This window comes from Epinephelus fuscoguttatus, linkage group LG9, assembly GCF_011397635.1.
Source record: "Epinephelus fuscoguttatus linkage group LG9, E.fuscoguttatus.final_Chr_v1".
In the NCBI taxonomy this organism is placed as follows: Eukaryota; Metazoa; Chordata; class Actinopteri; order Perciformes; family Serranidae; genus Epinephelus; species Epinephelus fuscoguttatus.
The window spans coordinates 12,066,202-12,083,789 of record NC_064760.1 but is presented as its reverse complement, the minus strand read 5'-3'; the positions used below and the strand labels follow the sequence as shown (position 1 = coordinate 12,083,789).

The window sequence follows — 17,588 nt, the reverse complement described above, 5'->3', positions numbered from 1 at the left end:
TCCTCAGCAAAAACCCTTTAGTTTATATGCTATGAATTTTGAAATAGTGCTCCACTCCCTTTAAGCTAACCACATGCTGACATCTTGAAAAAGCTTTATCAATTAGTGATATTCATGGAATTTTCATATTAATGACCCTTACTTGACAGTGTTAAGTCGTGGTGGCAATATACAAACCTGATAGTAAAATAGTAAACCTGATTTGCAATTTTTTATATGACTGATATTTTGCTGATTCAAAACCAAAAAGACACACATGACTGCAAATGATTTATTACACTTGGAAGAAGCTGTGTGTCAGATTTCAGCTGCTTACTGGCGTGCATGCATACTGATTCAAACGGTTTCTGTGAGTAATAAATCAAAAGCCCACCATTCTTCCCATCAAAGTTGTTTCCTCTAATTTCTGCCCCATGTGAACATGCTGTCAATGGCTCTGAATAATCATGAGGTAAAAGAGGGCTCCTTCCCTCTGTCTCATCCATGCTGTGATTCAGTGGATGCATTATATCACTGAAAATGGAGGGCCTCATCTTTGACTCCTTCACCAACATCAGAAATGAGAAAAACAGACTGCATACTGTATAACCCCTTTAACATGGAGAGAACAGGATCACACACACACACACACACACACGGTCTCGCACCAACGCACATATGCAGTGCCTGAACCAAATCATTTACCAAATCCAAAGGGTTGAAAGAGAAAGACATGGCATTGCTAATTCAGAGTTAAAGGAAATACAAGGAAGAGCAAAGTCGGTCTTAGTGCTTTCCTTTAACCATGCTGCTCCATATCAGAGGCAATGCGTCAGTCCTACCATGGTTAACACTCAATAAAACATCAAAAGGGATGAAGCACAGAGCTCTGGACAAATACACTCCCACGCAGATACCAGATACACTCAGAAACTCTCTTTCACTCTTACACGCTCTCTTATACATATATGAACACACTAATATGCATATGACTTACTTATTTAAAAAATAAAAAAAAAAATTTATATATATATATATATATATATATATACACATATATATATACATATATACATACACACACACACACACACACACATACACACACACACACACACACACACACACACACACACACACACATATACTGTAGTTGTAGCTCATTAGATTAAATGAATACAGCAGGCAGAGCAGATGACACGTCTGCATCTCTTTCAAGAGGAAGCAATTACACACTGCACCTCTTGAATGCTAAATGTGATTTCAATAGAATATTTGTGCACGCCAGCTTCTTGCAATCAAGCTGTTTAAGCAGGAGAACAATTGGCGATTTGAGCCACCTATAGCCAGTCAGCGCCGGATACACAGGAGCTGTCATCAACTTCCCATCAGGCTCCACTTCCCCCCAGTGGATGCTTTGCAAGAGGAGAGACACTTCTTTTGAAAATTTTATATCCAGAGGCAAAGGCATTTAATGGTCACTGTTTTGCATGTTACATGAGGAGGTGCCATTTTAATCATCTGACCAGGCCAAAGTTGGGCTTTGACAGCTTAGACAGGATATTTATTATTCAATTATTTTAAATATTTCAGGGGACCAACAGGATGCTCATGCAATCATAAATATTTCATCCGTTGCTTTACAAAAGGAGGTAGCCATGCACTTGTCTGGTATTGATCAAGAGGGCAGCAGATTCACTCTTCCCAAAAAAAAAAAAAAAAAAAAAACAGTAATACACCTTTATCCTTCTGCCTCCTAGTCCATACACTGTCTCCTAAAACAGCCTTAATTTAAATCTAGAAAGGAACTTAGCAAACGAGAGACATAAAGAAATTACTGTATTATCACTTTGCCATTGGAGGAGAAAGAGCAAGAAAAACAGATAGAGAAACATGGAAAGAGATGCATTGCTGGACCACAATCCCACCGACAAACTTACATATGCAAAGAAACTGAAGGTGAAGGTATAATGTAGGGCGTCTGAGATAGTGTAATACTGGACACAATCAGTTCTCTTTGAGCAGAGATAAAAGGTACAGAGCAGCCTTTAAAATGCAGAGGCACTCACCATTATGAATAAAATGTGGCTACTGTATAAAAGTAATTCCCTGAGCTCGCAGATACTAGCTGTCGCAAAGACGAGGACAAACAGCCACCGCAATTATGCCCCTTCCACTAGCAGCCTCCCCTGGTGATAACCGCTATGTAGCAAGGAAGCAAAGAGATGAATTGCTTTGCAGACAGGCATCTCCCCTCTCAGCAAACACACATGCATAAGTATGCAGATACACATAGATACATTCTTCTCTGCAGAGGGGAGTAGCCTTCCAATAGCCATCAAATAAAAAGCATCATGTTCTCTTTAAGCTCTGGGACGTGTTATTGTATTATTTAGACATTTATCCCAACTTTGCACTCTGTAAAACTGGCTAAATGCAGTCTAGACTAAGACTCACGCACCTTTCCCATCTCCCTTTCTCTCCCTGTCTTTCACACTGAGCTTTCCAGCTCCCTAATCTGCCCTTTTCTCAAAAACCTGGAGGGTGCTATTAATATACAAGAGCCTGTGGATGTGTCCTTACCTTGAAATACCATCCAGAACCCTATAGTCCACAAGATAAGATGTCTGAAGCTCGGTGCTGCTCAACAACAAAAGAAAAAAGGGCAAAAATCCTCCAAGTCTCTCAGAATCAGAACCCAATTCAAAGCCTTTTCTGATTAGAACTTACTTTTTTGTAACAAGATGTCCTTCATTGATTCTGTACATAATCCATTACTTCCCTGGTTCAGGAGATTTTCTTTTGGGGTTGCTTCCCCTTGATATTCCACCTTGGCACAGTGAAATAATGATATGTATTCTACTGGAAAATGCGTGTGTGAGAGACTGAGCGAGAGAGAGAAAGAGGCACTGTAGGATCTCTTCTGGTGCGCACTACCAGCTCCACTGCAAGTGAATCCAGCCGGTATTCACAGCTCCCCTCCTGCCTTCAGGAATGAAATTCAGCATCCGCTGTTCATCCCCCACAACAAGGGGAGGGTGTCCCCCCCCGGACGGAAAACTTTCAGACACCTCTGCCAAAGCTGTAAGAGGTGATGTTGGACGCCAGTGAGCCCTGATTATGTGTTATTTTTCCTCGATATCCTCCCTCTTCAGTGGATTTTTTCCCTTTTCCTTCTCCAATTTGCCTGTTAGGTAGCTCTCTCCTCTCCAGAATAAGGTCTCACAGAATGGATGCTGAGAAAGCAGCGGAATGAGGCGAGTCGCTTGTTCTCCAGCTCCGTCTCTCTCTCTCCCTCGCCTTCACCCTCCCTCGTACATGCCCCCTCCCTGCTTCTCACTGCACCTCCCCACCCTTTCGTTTTCTCTCTCCTCCTCTCCTTCCCTCTCACACACACACACACACACACACACACAAATATGCACATCTCTAGCACTGGCTTTTCACAATTGCTGCTGTGCCATTGCCAGCCATGTCAGACAGAAAGGTTCACCGCCCATCGTCCTCAGAGAAACACATAATGCTATGATAAATATGTAAAATTTAATAGATATGACGAAAACGAGCAGCAGCATGTAAAAGAGCACTGAGCCAGAAGGCAATCTAATCTCCTTTCTTCATCCTTGTTACCTGATTATCAAATACCTCTAGAGTTTACACTGTTTTGCATTTCTCTTTTTGCCTTAACTTTTTTTTGCAAAGCGGAACCGGTTCAGTAGTTGATGCTGGCCAACTGTCAAGAGTGACTGAAGAGGACGACAAAAATAGCAAACACGAGAGCAGTACTCTGCATAGAAACAAGGACAATACATGTGCTGTAGCAGCCGTATAATTATATAATTAGCCACCTAAACAAATTGCCAGAAATTCTGTTATCATCGTGTGTACATACACAGTGATTACTAGCCCAGAGGTATAGCACAATAACAAACAATGTGAAGAACAATTAGAAACAAAATAAAATTCTGAAACGTTTCTGGAAAAGCCTCCCACACACACAGTATCTCACCTCCCCACATGTATTTACTGAGAGACCATTCATGGCATACTCAATTTGTCATGTTCTAAGAGCTGCATGACAATAATACATGCTGTTTTCTCACACCTACTGTGAATAACTAACATTACTAAAGCCAGGCAATTATCTTGCTAAGCCTGGACTTCATGGTCCAAGTAACGTTGCTTATTTTCTGTAGAAGATGCCCCGCAGCATGTGCATATCTTAACCTGTCAGTCATGTATGACTGTAGCAGGACACACAGAGTATGTTGATTACATATAGGTTCCATTTTCACTTGGTCTTGATAAGAGGACGCTGACCTTGATATTATCAAGGCGAGCTCGCATCTCATCAACACCTTGTCATCAAAGCTCTGAGCCAAATGTTAAAGCGCCTTTGGCAGGGTCACTTGCCTCCTGTATTCCATCTATCACATTCGACTACCCTGGGGAGTCATGTCAACAATGTCATCACCTCTTTTTTAACAGTAAAAAACGTAGTTTATTAACCATCTCACATTAGAACTGAGTATATTATATTATTTCACTGACTCCCTTTTCTGGAAAACAACAGGACAACACACACCAACAGCATATGATCTGCTGCAGGAATGAGTCCTATACATGTAAATGATTCAGCAATTTGCATTTCCAGTTAACCCATCTCAAAGTCCAGGTCAAGGTTTTTGGTTAGATGCCTGAAATAATCTGTGGTTAACACAAGCTTAACAGACTACCGTGTTTTGTTATATGGCATGAAATACGTCAGTAAATGTCCCACTTGTAAATTTTGAAGCTCTTGAATATCTTAAAAAAGGTGGTTACTAACAAGTGGCATAATAACACTACAGAACGACATCACGCCAAACACGGCTTTACAGCCTTACTGTGGTAGTGACGCTGAAGTCATGTTACTGTAGCATAGTTTGTTTATAGAGTACGATTTGCTATTTACTTCTGGCGAATGTATTTATGCTTCAAAAATCATAAAAGTGGTGTTCATTCATGACGATTATCTTGCTTATCAAAACAAAATCCCATTGGCTTCTTGTTGAGGGAATCAGGGTGAGGCTAACTTCTGCATTGGCCTACAAAAAATGTCATCCTTGCAGCAGTCTATTAGTTGTCACGTGTCACCATGTCAGAATTAGCCACTGTCCTATTTCCCAACGCCAAGATGTGTCAACTAGGGTTGCAACAGTATGTGATTTTCACGCACGATAACTGTCTCTATGATATTGGAAAAAAAAAAATGCAACTGGACAGAAAATCTCAACTTTATTTTAGATATTTTCAGAAGGGAGACTTGTTACACACACTTCCGTGCTTTCAAGTTTCAAACATTGTAATAAAATGTTTGTTCAACCAAAAAATAACACCAGTTTTCATTCCTTCACGGGTCATTCTGACAGTTAATATAAATTCTGTAAAACCGTGATCACGGTTTTACAGAATTTATTTTAACATTTTATATTAACATTTTATTACAATGTTTGAAACTTGTTACACATACGGAAGTATGTGTAACAAGTCTCCCTTCTGAAAATATCTAAAATAAAGTTGAGATTTTCTGTCCAGTTGCATTTTTTTTTCTCCAATATCATAGATGATCGAATGCACACAGAACGATAACCGTCAATTTTAATATCACAGTATACCTTGAAACCAGTGTACTGTTGCAACCCTAGTGTCACCTCTTTAAAAAGCAGCATTTATCACATTTCCTCCCAGAATGGCACATCTCTTCTACCTTACATTGACTACTTCTGTCTGGACAGGAATCAATAATCATAAAATAAAATAAGAATAAAGACAAACTAATATTGATGCAAGGCTCTGGGTGTGGCTAATGTGTGTTGCACTTACTGTAGGTGTGTTAGTGCAAGCCCCGTGGCTGCTCCAGTGGCAGTAATGGGCAGCTTAGATTACAAGATGGTAGATGTTCTGAGCTTCTCCTTGATTTAAAATGTCTGCATTTACACAGTATGACTGAAGTCAATAATGAGTCAGTAAATCATCTGTGTGTGGTCTGGGATAAGAAACGACTTTGTAAATGTTGACTGTATCAAGGTTTTTTGTAGTAAAGCCTCTCAGCACCTGCACTTAGAATTTGTATCTGTACTGAAACAATACTTTTCAGCACAACCCCTGGTAATATACATACAAAGAAGGTTCTGAATAGTAACTAACAGTAAGTTTATCCCTCACAATATAGACTGTCACTGCAGATAAGTGCTACAAAACCTGATTTCAATGTGCTTCACTATTCCTTTCATCAGACATATATATGAAACTAAAATATGTATAAATGTAAATGTAAGTCAGTGCGTCAGAGTGGTGGAGAAGGACGAATGAGGTGATTTAAAATTAGATATTTATTTGAAGTCTTTCTACGTCATTATTTTTTTCATGTTGTAACCACAGGGGATTTCATGTCACAGTTAATTTTCATTCCACCCAAACATGTTTCTATGATGAGTGTCCAATGACATAACAAGTAATTTGATTTGTTACTGACTGACAGTTGATGGCTAAAATCAAATGGCATAGGTTATTGGCACAGCTATCCTGACATTTCATACCTGAAGTGTGATACAGTAAGTGACAATTTTGACAATGTTAAGTAGTATTGGCTGACGTCATGTCCACACTAATGCAGATAAATGTGAAAATACTGTATTTAATGTTTTTCATCTGCATTTAAAAGTCACCAGAGCTGTTGAACAGCTCCCTCAGTGGCATGTGTCACTTTCACAAGTCAAAAGGAATATTCCACCCTTAACTGACATGAAAAGATCTGCCAAAAAAGAAGGGGCACACGTGTGAAGATAGCAGAACAGCAAAATGGCTCTGCATTAGCTCCACTACATGCAGACATGATGGAATACATCTCAACCGCGTCCTCAACTTTGGACAATAGAGGTTAGCATTTTCAGATCGATGTTCACAGTCCATATGGGGAAAAAAAAAAAAAAAAAAAAAAAAATCAATACAAAAAAATACACCTAATCTTCTTGCTGTTCTTTTTAAATGGAGGTCAGTGCATTACAAACCTTTGTCGGATACTCAATTTAAAAATGTCATGAATATTCCAAAACTGACAGCAGCCTTCAATATTTGTCATGTGTTTACTGTGGAAAGGCAAGTGTCTATACTAAAATACCCCTCTCTCTCTGTCCCTCATTCTCCCTGTGCCTCTCTCTCCCTCTGTGGTACAGCTTGCAGATAAGCCTGGGTAAGCCCTCTGGCTGAGGCACCAGCATGGCCCTTCCTGAATCTCATTATCGAGGTAGCACAGTTTCCAACCAACTGTCCACAGTCCAGTCATGTTCCAAAACAGCCAACGACTACAACTCATTTGTCGTTCCATTGTCACCGCAACCTGGTTTTTCTTTTGTAAAAATTCACCAAAAAGGCTTCCAAAGTTAAATGACTGATGAATCCACTTGCTTCTCCTTTTTGCCTTAAATGTCAATTTTTAACATAATCATTAAATGATAGGTTTTTAATCCATAACCACAATATTTCCTTAGCCCAAGCTTAACCATGTGTTTAAGTTACCTAAAGTCAACAGTACCTAAACCACAATGTGGCTTCCACTAAATCAGCTTTTTAAAAATGGAAATGACCATTCAAATCATCATCATCATCACTGAAAGCAATCTAGGAGTTCAGCAGTATCATACTACCTGGCAAAAGGGTTGCCCTTCCTATCACTGCAACTTGCATTAGAGACAGGGGATAAAAAAAACACTGCATTTCATTGTTCAATTGTTTACATTAAGCAGAATTCAATTGTTTGTTAGCAGGGTCCCAGAACCCTCAATTATTAAAGAAACTAAATTAGAGTTCTCTTTGGCAGATCCAATTTCACATAACGAATCACCACAGACATACATCGCACAATACAATTTAACATTGCTGCCAAAATGAGGTGAGCAAATGATCCTGGTTCACTGTTGTTTTAAGATATAACTCTAACGGCCACTAGGAAGCATTTATGTGACCTGTCAGGTATGCTTGAACAGTATTAGTGTCTGAGCCAGTTTTAGCCAGTGGATGGGGGCATATGCCAGGCAAAAATAATTAAAAAATCGAAATTATCATAAATATTGTCTCCAAAGCATATCAAGACATTGTGTCCTATCCAAAGGAAATATGCTGGCCTCTGTACCACAGGATTTAGGCAATAAGAGATACTTTATGGCAATATTATCACAATACACTACATGGTACTGTATATACTAGGGCTGCATAATATGCACACACAAAAAAAAAACACTTTGCAATTATTTGGGCAGGTACTACAATTGTAATATGAGTCACAGTTTTAGAGGGAATTGTAATTTTTGCATTTAATTTTAACTAAAAAAAAAAGATAGAACTGATTATGGTGTTCTTTTTGCTGGGATCTGTACCAAACAACCATGTTCCCTTACATCTGGAATATGATATGTAGGTCTAGGCATCTCTCTAGCACCAAGATGCTTCATTTGTACTGCCATGTTGTGACAAATTTCACCTTTATCAAAAAATAGCAGCTCCTGCGATTTGGATACTGCGACTTTGATAATATCTTGACTAACTGTGCAGCCCTGGTATATGTCTTTAAACAACAAAAGCTCAATAGTTTGATGAAGCCCATCACCCACCTTATTTAAGGCCACACCAACCGCAAATGTCTGGAGCGTCCTGATGGCACAGAGGTCCAGAGTTTCCCAAGTCTCAAGGTCATTATTCCTCCACCCTATAAGAGCAAACAAAAATGGGAAATTTTGAAATTTGCCATACTGCACATACCATACATGTGAATGTAATAAACATACATTACTCATGAAGACCACTTAATATGTCATTAAAATTAATTTGTACTCAGTAGTATTCCAGTATTGTCCACTGCCCATCTATACTTTTACTCATTTCATGTTATCATTTGATCTCCATATGCAGCTGTCTTCAAGGTTGTCAGAAAATTTGTTGACTGCTGTTCCACATTATGATGTATCCCTTATTTTATACCAAAGAGAGCAACTCTGAAATAGCATTTTTAATCTCTTTCAGACTTGCACACATTGAGCATGTTTCAGAAATGTCACTGGTGACGGTTAACTGAATATAACTGAATTGAGCCACCAATGTTGCTAACCTGAATGAGCAGTTGGTGTTAGCTAACGTTAGCTAACTGTTACTTAACAAGCAAGTTTGCCGTTAGCTAAAGTGAGGCTGTAAAAAAACAAAGCTTTCTAGGCGAAATATTACCCGCAGCTATCCAACATATTTATCTGTTAAACCCTGTCGGAATATATTTTCATATTATTTACCGTGTTTAAGGTGCAACGGCCAGTACTTGCTAACAATTTTAGTTAACATTAACCTAACGTCTCCCCTGTCACCCATAGCAACGCAAGCAGGTGCGCTTAATTTGATAATCACTCACTTTCGTTAACCCTACATTAATGTAAAATTCTGCTTTTTCTCACATTCCCACAACCTAATGTTAATTTAGACTCTGTAGTTTAAGCCCAGTCCTACTGGCTTTCATAAAGGAAACGTTAACAAAGAGGCAATTTACTGTTCAGTCCATACTGCGCCAACCAACTGACATATTCATACCTCAACGACTGAAATTCCCTCAGCGGCAGCAAACTTTCATACAAACGGTCAACGAAAACATTTCCTGAGGTTTTAAGGCGCTATTTAGGTTTACTTACATTAGCTGACACATCACTTGCAGCAAGAAGACCCTATGATATTACACAAATAGGTAAAGTCTCGCCCGTTAAAAGACAACGACACAACTGTCCTCTCAAGTTCCGTGGTCGCGTGCCACCCACCGCACGGAAGACTGGGAGATTTTTGGTTACATAAATAAACAGAAAACAAAATTATTCTATGACTACTTTGCCTTTGTAACTTCACGTTGACATAGATTTTGTTAATTCTGTAGGTTACTTTTATTAAAAAAAAAAATTAAAAAAAAAAACTTTAATTCTTCCCGTGAGCTTGACCCGTGGTAGTACGGCAGCCATTAGCCATTAACGCTCACAGGCTGTTAAACATCAGCTGCACTCGTTCAGTCCAGCAGGGGGGGACAAAGAGACAAAAAAGAAGCAAGATGGCTCATCTTGGGGCTGTTGCCACTTTCATATATTGTGTTGCATATTTGTTTTAATAATAAACAAATTGCTTTACATAGCTGATTCCAGATTTCAAACAATGCAGGATTCAAGCAAAGAAAATGAAGCAATCTTAAGAAAATACAAAGAACAATTAAAACGAAATAAAGATAAAATACCATCACTGAAGCAACTAATTGCCCTATAGATTACACTGAGGTACAGCAAATCAAACAAGTCATACAAAATAAAAGAATACAATAACAGATGACAAATTAAGATAAAAAACAACAACAACAAAAATAACCAAATGAGACGTATATAAAATAAACAGTCGGCTTTCTTGAACAGATAAGTTTTAAGAAGCAGTTTAAAAGATGTCACTGATTCAGCAAGCCTCAGATCCTCAGGCAGGGAGTTCCAGAGCTTTTTACAGCGTATTTACATTGTTCTAAAATCTAAAACCATCGTGGCAAAGAGGAAGCTGAGCCAGAAGGCAAAGTTTTCAATTTACTGGTCCATGTACATCCCAACCCTCACCTATGGTCATGAGCTCTGGGTAGTGACCGAAAGAATAAGATTGCAGATCTGTGGGGTGTCTGTGCTCAGCCTTAGAGATAGGGTAAGGAGCTCGGACATTTGGAGGGAGCTCGGCGTAGAGCCGCTGCTCCTTCACGTCGAAAGGGGTCAGTTCAGGTGGTTCGGGCATCTCATCAGGATGCCTCATGGGCGCCTCCTGTTAGAGATGTTCTGGGCACATCCCACTGGTAGGAGGCCCCGAGGCAGACCCAGAACATGTTGGAGGGATTACATATCTCATCTGGCTTGGGAACACCTTGGAGTCCCCCAGGAGGAGCAAGAAAGCATTTCTGGTGAGAGCGATGTCTGGGGTGCTTTGCCTGGCTTGCTGCCCCCGTGACGTACTTCCACATTAAATTAATATGGGGACATCTCCACAACTAATAATCAAGGACAGTATGACAAATCCATGCTTGACAAACATGAGTTTTTACAGTTCCTTATGATGATGAATTATCTTTCACCACATAAATAATTCAGATATTATAAGCCCAACACACACTCCTCTGCTGAGCACTGAGCAGCAGTGATTATAGCCTAAATATCAAAATTCGAATCAACTGGACACTATTTTTTGATAAACTAATTTTTACAAAACTCACTGCAAACACTTGAGAAATATAAACATTGTAGTGCTTTTTATGTTTTATTTGGTGCCCACACCGACACCACTACTTTCCCTTTCTGCCACCAGATCAGCTTCGCCCACGAATTACATCATCGCTGTTTACAAACACAAAAAGGGTCTATTTTATATCCCCACATTAGTCTGGTGATTTCTGTAATTTTGCAGTATGTCTTTTTGTTTTTTTTAGTTTGTCTGGCTCTGACCTCAGTGAGCTCAATCAAAGCTCATTGCCACAGTAGCTGCTGCACTTTGACATGCACTTTCGCTATTAACATCATTATTTTACTAGTGTGATCTCTATGTCACTCGGCTGTGGTGTGGCTGAGTCATGAATACATATTCATCACATTAAATGAATAAAATCTTATTTAAAAGAAAGCTGGGAGCTTACTTTGGTACTGTTGTGGATATAAAGCCTCATAACCAAACAGAACATTAGCTTATATTGAAAGTCAACCAAGCGCTGTTTACTCTACTGTGTCACAGGCTGTTAAACATCTTTATTTTGAAATTGTTTTCCTCAGTTTAGCTCTCAGGCTATTTTCAAAATTGTGCTTAACTCAATACTGTAGTTTCTGACAATGTTCCTGAACACATATCTCCTGCCGTCATTGTAGCTGAGGTCTGAAAACATCCAGCCATTATCAGCCCTCTCTGCAGTCCAGAGATGAACCAGCCTCACCCATCTTATGTGCTGATCCCCAGAGCCCTGATTTTGTCCAGTCTCTGCGTGTCAGTCCATGATGCCCCTGGGGGTCTTTCATCTGTTTACAGTCTTACATGTTAGAAGAAAAAAGGGACCAGATCAGGATCTCACTTTGTGATCCAGTGATCTGGGTGTAGGTGGAACTATCTCTCATCTCTGACCCCTCACCCCTTAGCCTCATGCCTCCAATCACACAATCAGCAAAAAGGTGTTTTTTGGATTTAACATGCCAATTAGCCCAGCTAGTGACTTACTTCCATATATCAGTGGCAGTATCCTTGCTCCACGCTTTGTCTGTTCTTGCTTCTCTAGCTATTTGTTAACCATTTATCTTTTAGGTCTGGTGGCTCTGGTTGCATCGTCAGCTGTAGCATTTGGAATCATTAAAGCTCGATTCCCGCAAACTGTTGCCTGCCAATTTTAGCCATGAGGTAAAAATTATCTTTCACCACATAAATAATTCAGATATTATAAGCCCAACACACACTCCTCTGCTGAGCACTGAGCAGCAGTGATTATAGCCTAAATATCAAAATTCGAATCAACTGGACACTATTTTTTGATAAACTAATTTTTACAAAACTCACTGCAAACACTTGAGAAATATAAACATTGTAGTGCTTTTTATGTTTTATTTGGTGCCCACACTGACACCACTACTTTCCCTTTCTGCCACCAGATCAGCTTCACTACCAATTACATCATCGCTGTTTACAAACACAAAAAGGGTCTATTTTATATCCCCACATTAGTCTGGTGATTTCTGTAATTTTGCAGTATGTCTTTTGTTTTTTAGTTTGTCTGGCTCTGACCTCAGTGAGCTCAATCAAAGCTCATTGCCACAGTAGCTGCTGCACTTTGACATGCACTTTCGCTATTAACATCATTATTTTACTAGTGTGATCTCTATGTCACTCGGCTGTGGTGTGGCTGAGTCATGAATACATATTCATCACATTAAATGAATAAAATCTTATTTAAAGAAAGCTGAGCTTACTTTGGTACTGTTGTGGATATAAAGCCTCATAACCAAACAGAACATTAGCTTATATTGAAAGTCAACCAAGCGCTGTTTACTCTACTGTGTCACAGGCTGTTAAACATCTTTATTTTGAAATTGTTTTCCTCAGTTTAGCTCTCAGGCTATTTTCAAAATTGTGCTTAACTCAATACTGTAGTTTCCGACAATGTTCCTGAACACATATCTCCTGCCGTCATTGTAGCTGAGGTCTGAAAACATCCAGCCATTATCACCAGCATCAGCAGAGACATGAACTCACCCATCTTATGTGCTGATCCCCAGAGCCCTGATTTTGTCCAGTCTCTGCGTGTCAGTCCATGATGCCCCTGGGGGTCTTTCATCTGTTTACAGTCTTACATGTTAGAAGAAAAAAGGGACCAGATCAGGATCTCACTTTGTGATCCAGTGATCTGGGTGTAGGTGGAACTATCTCTCATCTCTGACCCCTCACCCCTTAGCCTCATGCCTCCAATCACACAATCAGCAAAAAGGTGTTTTTTGGATTTAACATGCCAATTAGCCCAGCTAGTGATTTACTTCCATATATCAGTGGCAGTATCCTTGCTCCATGCTTTGTCTGTTCTTGCTTCTCTAGCTATTTGTTAACCATTTATCTTTTAGGTCTGGTGGCTCTGGTTGCATCGTCAGCTGTAGCATTTGGAATCATTAAAGCTCGGGATTCCCGCAAACTGTTGCCTGCCAATTTTAGCCATGAGGTAAATGAAATGGCTTGTCTCCACCCCATTGATCAACACAGGAATTGAATCTCTGACATGTTAAAGGAGAACTAATTAGGGGGGAGCATACCTCATTAAGCCTCATTAAAATAAAGATCAGAAAGACACCCAGCACATTTCTGTGATCCAGAAGTTTCATCTGCCCCATAATATGATAATAAATCCCCAGTGTAATTGATTCTGAGGTAGATGTCTCCATTTTGATTTAACCAAACCAAATCCTCTGGTCAGGATACGGCTGAGGGATACATCCTCAGGTAGGACCAAACTTTGTAGAAACCTGTTAAAGGGATACTTCTGATTTTTTTTAAAAGTGGGGCTTCATGAAGTTCTTATCTATAGTCAGTGTATTACATACAAAGATGGCGCCCAAAGTTTGGAGAAGCAGGTAAGAGTAGGGGAGAGTCGCCATGATTGTAAAATTATTCACTTTTCAGTCTTTTATTCAGAGATTTATTTTTACCTACATATGTGATATTTCCAGGCAAACAACCTTCAGTAGTGTTTTATCAGAAACCACTTAAAGGTTTTCATTAGAGAAAACAAGTCCAGAGAAATTAAACCCTAAGCGGACACTGCCCAATGTTACAAAGGAAGTGCATGTGAGTCTTACTTGTAATAGTGTGAGTACAATTGTAACACTAAAGAACGCCATTAAACAAAACATTTTCATGACCGATCAACAATACTTCAGTCAAGCAACTGTTTTTAAGTTGCCTTCACACAAAGGATGTGATCAGGTGATGTATGAAACAATTATGCAATTATTAAAACTGAGAGGATGTAGCAGCTTTCTGGCTGACAAGTGCTTTGACGACACCTACACAGTTAGTCACACTTTAAACCCATCACATTTTTCTTGTTTCAACTTTGACTGAAAAATCCTTTCCCCTCGTTACTGGTCTCCGAACAGATGATGTCTCTGTACAGCAGAGACATCATCAGCATCTCAGCCTCTTCTGTGCAGAGACATGATCTAACATTCATGTCCTGTTACTGCATGTCACTAACTCGGCTTTGTCTCTGGAGCCTTTGTGCTCCACTTCCTCACAGGTTCCCTTGAATCATGGCTACGCCTGGATCGTAGGTCGCAGTTACGCTGCTGCTGTGGTCCTGCCTGATGCCTACTACTACTACTACTATTATTATAGTCATATACACAGATGATTATAATTGTCATACATATACTCACATATAATTATATATATTTATATATTCTACCAAAATACTATTTTTATGATTATAACATTATTACTGACATGTTATTGTAGCTATTGTCATTACTGTTTACCGTGCATCTCTCTCTGTATCATTTTGTCATACGGATTACAGTAAAGTTATCACGTTGATCTGTTCCGTACACATGACATCTATTGCACGGCTGTCCGTCCTGAAAGAGGGATCCCTCCTCAGTTGCTCTTCCTGAGCTCTCTACCATTTTTTTCCCGTTAAAGGGGTTTTTGGGGACTTTTTCCTTATCCGCTGTGTAAAGCCCTCTGAGGCAAATTGTGATTTGTGATATTGGGCTTTATGAATAAAACTGAATTTAATTGAAATGGACAGAGTTATGATGTGTCCAGCTGCTTGAGTTTGTATTATTGTGTGACTTTGGTGTTTTAAAGCGGTAGTTTGGATTCACCAAGCTACCTATTACCTATCTACTGGGTTTACCAGGGAATAGAGTGACTATGGAGCAGAATCTCATACAACCCCACATGACAAAATCGGGACTGTCCCTTTAAGCTGTGTTGTGCTTGATGAACAAAGAACAAAGACAAAAATTATGATTTTGGATTGCTGCGCTGGTTTACACATAAAAACAAGTAAAGTCTGGTGTATTGGCAGGAAAATAATTCCAGATTTTTAAAAACTTTATAAAGTCAGAACTGAATAAAAAACTATTTTCCCAACTCCATCTAATGAAAAGTCTTATAGTGAACGATGAAACTGATGAAAAGAAAATTTTCCAAATAATTTTAGATGCATTGCACATATACCAGATGTCACAGAATATAAGTGGTTCAGCTCATATGAGAAGTGTCAGTGGTTCAGGCATGTAAGTGCAATTTCCAATTAGCAGTTTAAAGAAAGACATCACTGTCATGGAAATGGAGCTGAATACTACTCCTCTATATCTTTAACAATAGGGGAGATTAAGTGGAAGAGACTGGGCTGTCCAGTCCTCCACAGATTTGGACACTGATGTAACTCAAGTAGCATCTCCATCAGAGTGGCCTGACCTCTGAGCTTAGGTTATGTAATCATGTTGGTTTTAACTTTAGCTCAAGAGTTGAGCTTTGTGCCTGCAGCGCCTGAACGTTTCTAACAGCCTTTCAGCACACCTGTGGTATGCTCGGTGGCAGGGCGAATGTGGATAATAATTAGACCATTTGATCGGTCCCATGGGGACTGAAAGTTCGCGCGGTTTTAACCTCCGTCACCAAGAGACAAATTAGATGTCCATGAGATCCTGCTTAATGTACCCTCAACTCATTTATGTTGGCAGTACAGATAGGTATGTTTATGGAGGGTTATTGTTTGTAATTTAAATGGGAAAATGTTTTTGAGATGCTGCTTTGGTGCAAATACAGCCTGTTGCACAAATCATGCTTGGCAGAGCAGCAGCAGAATTGAAAACTCTTTTTTTCTCAGCCTGTTCTTGTGCAGAATATAGTATTTTAAATCATGTTTTCTTGTGCCAGCTTAATGACTCTATCCACCACATTTGGATGCATGTGTCTCCAACTGTGCCCAGAAAGTTCAATAACAACAAGCCATTGTTGGGCTTGACTCCATCCACGTGAGTGTTTAGATCATAATTTAGCACTTTGTTCAGCTAATGTGTTTCTAATTGAATACAGCTGCTTTGTTCATAAACTCTTGTCAATACCAGTCGGTTAAAACAATCCATGGAGACGTATTTTGTAGTTTGTATATTGTCTAACTACTTCAAATGACATTGCATCAAGAATAAAACTAATTAAAAACCCCTTGTGCATATCCATCCTGTCACATTTCAAACCACGCTAACATTTTGATCACGGCAAAGAAGAAAATGATGTCTAGAGGACACTGAGCAGCAAAACAAAATTTACATATGGTGTAACTTTTGATGTACAAGCAGATGCAGCATGTGGTGTCAACATACAATGTGCATTATTGAGATGATAATAATCAGGGTAACTATATATGCAGTACAGGCCAAAAGTTTGGACACACCTTCTCATTCAATGCGTATTCTTTATTTTCATGACTATTTACATTGTAGATTCTCACTGAAGGCATCAAAACTATGAATGAACACATGTGGAGTTATGTACTTAACAAAAAAAGGTGAAATAACTGAAAACATGTTTTATATTCTAGTTTCTTCAAAATAGCCACCCTTTGCTCTGATTACTGCTTTGCACACTCTTGGCATTCTCTCCATGAGCTTCAAGAGGTAGTCACCTGAAATGGTTTTCCAACAGTCTTGAAGGAGTTCCCAGAGGTGTTTAGCACTTGTTGGCCCCTTTGCCTTCACTCTGCGGTCCAGCTCACCCCAAACCATCTCGATTGGGTTCAGGTCCGGTGACTGTGGAGGCCAGGTCATCTGCCGCAGCACTCCATCACTCTCCTTCTTGGTCAAATAGCCCTTACACAGCCTGGAGGTGTGTTTGGGGTCATTGTCCTGTTGAAAAATAAATGATCGTCCAACTAAACGCGCCGGATGGGATGGCATGTCGCTGCAGGATGCTGTGGTAGCCATGCTGGTTCAGTGTGCCTTCAATTTTGAATAAATCCCCAACAGTGTCACCAGCAAAACACCCCCACACCATCACAC

General features: G+C 39.6%; 1 protein-coding gene across 3 annotated transcripts in view; it reads right to left on the bottom strand.

The window, feature by feature from the left end:
* lingo2 (leucine rich repeat and Ig domain containing 2) overlaps positions 1-9,804 on the bottom strand; it is a 322,344-nt gene extending 312,540 nt beyond the window's left edge. Inside the window, exons 1-2 of one of the 3 annotated variants that reach the window (XM_049585119.1) lie at positions 9,690-9,804; positions 8,631-8,725 (exon numbers count right to left, since the gene is read on the bottom strand). The gene's annotated coding sequence lies outside the window, so the exon portion shown is untranslated. Of the gene's footprint in view, positions 1-2,562; positions 3,256-8,630; positions 8,726-9,689 lie in introns of those variants that run through there. The other 2 variants (XM_049585121.1, XM_049585122.1) reach the window with 2 other exon arrangements.
* Between the last annotated feature and the right edge of the window lie 7,784 nt (positions 9,805-17,588).